We start from the raw sequence: 3,735 nt of genomic DNA on the forward strand, positions 1-3,735 counted from the left end.
TCTAAAGTGTAAATTCCAAATGGTTCCAAAGTGTAAATTCTAATGTGTTCTAAAGTGTAAATTCCAAATTGTTCTAAAGTGTAAATTCCAAATGGTTCTAAAGTGTAAATTCAAAATGTTTCCAAAGTGTAAATTCTAATGTTCTAAAGTGTAAATTCCAAATGGTTCCAAAGTGTAAATTCTAATGTGTTCTTAAGTGTAAATTCCAAAGGGTTCTAAAGTGTAATTTATCAAGGGTTCTAAAGTATAAATTCCAAATGGTTCCAAAGTGTAAATTATAATGTATTCTAAAGTGTAAATTCTAAATGGTTCTAAAGTGTAAATTCCAAATGGTTCCAAAGTGTAAATTCTAATGTGTTCTAAAGTGTAAATTCCAAATGGTTCCAAAGTGTAAATTCTAATGTGTTCTAAAGTGTAAATTCCAAATGGTTCCAAAGTGTAAATTCTAATGTGTTCTAAAGTGTAAATATAAATGGTTCTAAAGTGTAAATTCTAAAGGTTTCTAAAGTGTAATTTATCAAGGGTTCTAAAGTGTAAATTCCAAACGGTTCCAAAGTGTAAACTCTAATGTGTTCTAAAGTGTAAATTCCAAATGGTTCTAAAGTGTAAATTCCAAATGGTTCTAAAGTGTAAATTCAAAATGTTTCCAAAGTGTAAATTCTAATGTTCTAAAGTGTAAATTCCAAATGGTTCCAAAGTGTAAATTCTAAAGGGTTCGAAAGTGTAATTTATCAAGGGTTCTAAAGTGTAAATTCCAAATGATTCCAAAGTGTAAATTCCAATGTGTTCTGAAGTGTAAATTCCAAATGGTTCCAAAGTGTAAATTCTAATGTGTTCTAAAGTGTAAATTCCAAATGGTTCCAAAGTGTAAATTCTAATGTGTTCTAAAGTGTAAATTCCAAATGGTTCTAAAGTATAAATTCTAAAGGGTTCTCAAGTGTAATTTATCAAGGGTTCTAAAGTGTAAATTCCAAATGGTTCCAAAGTGTAAATTCTAATGTGTTCTCAAGTGTAAATTCCAAATGGTGCCAAAGTGTAAATTCTAATGTGTTCTAAAGTGTAAATTCCAAATGGTTCTAAAATGTAAATTCCAAATGTTTCCAAAGTGTAAATTCTAATGTGTTCTAAAGTGTAAATTCCAAATGGTTCCAAAGTGTAAATTCTAATGTGTTCTAAAGTGTAAATTCAAAATGGTTCCAAAGTGTAAATTCTAAAGTGTTCTCAAGTGTAATTTATCAAGGGTTTTAAAGAGTAAATTCCAAATGATTCCAAAGTGTAAATTCTAATGTGTTCTAAAGTGTAAATTCTAATGTGTTCTTAAGTGTAAATTCTAAATGGTTCTAAAGTGTAAATTCCAAATGGTTCTAAAGTATAAATTCTAAAGTAATTTATCAAGGGTTCTAAAGTGTAAAATTTAAAGGGTTCTAAAGTGTAAATTATAGAGGGTTCTAAAGTGTAAATTCTTGAGGGTTCTAAAGTGCAAATTTTAGAGGGTTCTGAAGTGTAAATTCTCATGTGTTCTAAAGTGTAAATTCTAAAGTGTAATTTATCAAGGGTTCTAAAGTGTAAATTTTAAAGGGTTCTAAAGTGTAAATTATAGAGGGTTTTCAAGTGTAAATTATTGAGGGTTCTAAAGTGTAAATTATAGAGGGTTCTAAAATGTAAATTATAGAGGGTTCTAAAGTGTAAATTATAGAGGGCTCTAAAGTGTAAAATATAGAATTTGTGGTCACAGTCAGCTGAACTGTCCCACCAACGGGTCGAACTCGCACACACACAGCACACACCGGACGCATGCATGGCTCCTTCAACATACGTCGAGATAGCATGATGTTTTCTCCAAAGTGTTATATTCCACAACGGAATATAAATGTGTATTTGTTTTTAAAATCACAGGTGTCAATGAAATAGTTTCTTTGAAAGAAAGTTTCTTCCATTCTCAGGACGATGTTCGGGTAACCATTGTACGGAGCTGCCTTGTGTGCACAGAGAGTTGTTGAAATGTACGACTCGCATGTTAATGGGAATATTACATAAATTAACATGTAATTGATCACTTTGCAATAACATTTATATTACTGTTTGTCCATTTGGCTGAAACAGGTTTAAAATTGAAAAATGAAAACCCTGAAATGCCACGATCGTGGAGGTCGAGTGCTGCAGAGCATAAAAGTCCTGTTCTCCAAGTGTGACGTCAATGATTCAGGAAAAGCTCCACCAGGAACGTTTAACCTTTAACCTTTCCCGGGGGTGTACAAGGCATTCATATAGAAACAGAATCTCGGAGGGGAAGTGGTGGCAACTAGAATTTGCAATAAAGAGGGGAGGGGGCACAGCATAATTGTGGAGGGGAGGGGGCACAAGTATAATTTTTATGGAGGGGGAGGGGGCACAAGTATAATTTTTATGGAGGGGAGGGGGCACAAGTATAATTTATATGGAGCGGGAAGGGGGCACAAGTATAATTTTATGGAGGGGAGGGGGCACAAATATAATTTTTATGGAGGGGGAGGGGGGCACAAGTATAATTTATATGGAGCAGGAAGGGGGGTACAAGTATAATATTTATAATTAAGGAGGGGCTGTGCACGAACATTGTGTGAGATCTTTCACGAACAACAGAATTCCCTCCTGGGGAGTGGGTATTTACCAGTAAACTAAAAACATGGAATGAAAATATTTCAAACTTTACACCCACAAGGATTTGTGGGAAAAGGCGGGAAAAGGATCGGTTTCAGTTTTTTCATTCTCACACCCTCAGAATGATGCATTTGTAAACCTGCAATCTTAAAACGGTCAAACAACTCCCAGGATGGAGGGGTCTTGGTGGTGAATATAGGGGACTATGATGGAGTTGTTGTCGATCAGGATGTGTGGATCATTATTCATGCATCAATGAATCTCCCTGTGACGTTTCTTTCCGGTGCACACGAGCTAGTACTGCAGTATACGATGATAACTCCACCAAACACCGTTAATGATGGTGTTTCACTCTCGTCGGGGCACATTGTACTCACTTTGGAGCCGTGAAATGAAGGGCCATGGAAGGAACGGTGCCCTTGTGTCTGACATCGCCTTGATGATGTGTTGGCGCATCGTACACAATGTGCATGATGAAGTGTGCTCACCTGCACGTGATAAAAAAACAAAAACTTAATGATCATGCCACTGAATGATTATGGTTGTAGGGTAGAGAAACGAAGTGAAGATATAGATGAACAGGGCGAGGTACACACCATCATCGCCATGACTCCCCGACAGCAGGTGGTTCACCAAGGGTGCTGTGTACGTCAGGCATTGGAGCGTAGCGTTCAAAAAACAAGTGTTACCACCGTTCTTCAAACCTGCCCCAATGCCTCGACTTCTTCCCCACTCCAAGGAGAGCTCACCTGTTGTGTGATGGTCAGGTGTGGGAACATGTCTCCCATTGTGATCGTCATCTGCAGGAAGCAAAACCAAAATATGGTGTCATATACATATATTTGGCATCAACTCCATGATATCACGGTACGAGTTCAACAACACACCGGTGTAGATCCAGAAAGCCAAAAGGAAAACCCACATTTGGTGGTGTTTGGTTCGCAATGGGGGGTCTTGTCACTGTTGAGAGACGCGTTCAGCGCCCTCTCAACATTCACGTTCTGCCTCATCGCAGATTCTGCAGGAATGGAAAACAGAGATAAAGGGTTACTGAGAGATAAAATAAATAAATAAACAAATAAATACACAAGAAAA

Source organism: Eptatretus burgeri, chromosome 9 (genome assembly GCF_056783735.1).
Source record: "Eptatretus burgeri isolate ZD-2024b chromosome 9, Ebu_testis_v1, whole genome shotgun sequence".
NCBI lineage: Eukaryota > Metazoa > Chordata > Myxini > Myxiniformes > Myxinidae > Eptatretus > Eptatretus burgeri.